The following is a 496-nucleotide window of genomic DNA, read 5'->3' as shown; positions in this document are numbered from 1 at the left end:
CAACCTTGTGAAGAGGGAGTTAGTGTATGGGTGGGGAGGGATTTTGGAAAGGCTGGCTAGAATGAGTGCAGCCAGGCAAGAATGGTGGAGGTGGAGAAGAGGAAGAAGGAGGGGGAGAAGTAGTGGGAAGTGAAGACGGTGGGGTTAAAGGGTTAGACGATGGCGCAGAAGGAGGAAGGTAATATGGAGGAGAAAGAGGTGAAACTGAAAGGGAAACATCATCTGGGTTAGACGAGGATAGGGGGAGAGATGTAGAGGTCAGAAGTAACGTGGTAGGCAGAGCGAAGATCTGGATGTCGAGCAAGCTCATAGTCTGAACTTAGGGAACTTCAGGGTACTTGCTGAGACAGCAGCAATGAAGGTCTAGCTGCAGAATGGTATTATGATTAAGAGATCCATTCTTGGGCCAAATATCCTGGTCATTTAATTTATATTGTGTCCAGGCTGTATTGTAATAGAAGACTAAATATTTGGATTGGAGGTTGGTAAGTCCCAA

The sequence above is a fragment of the Propithecus coquereli genome, unplaced genomic scaffold, assembly GCF_000956105.1.
Source record: "Propithecus coquereli isolate 6110/MARCELLA unplaced genomic scaffold, Pcoq_1.0 Scaffold183, whole genome shotgun sequence".
NCBI lineage: Eukaryota > Metazoa > Chordata > Mammalia > Primates > Indriidae > Propithecus > Propithecus coquereli.
Note: the sequence above shows the minus strand (reverse complement) of the source record.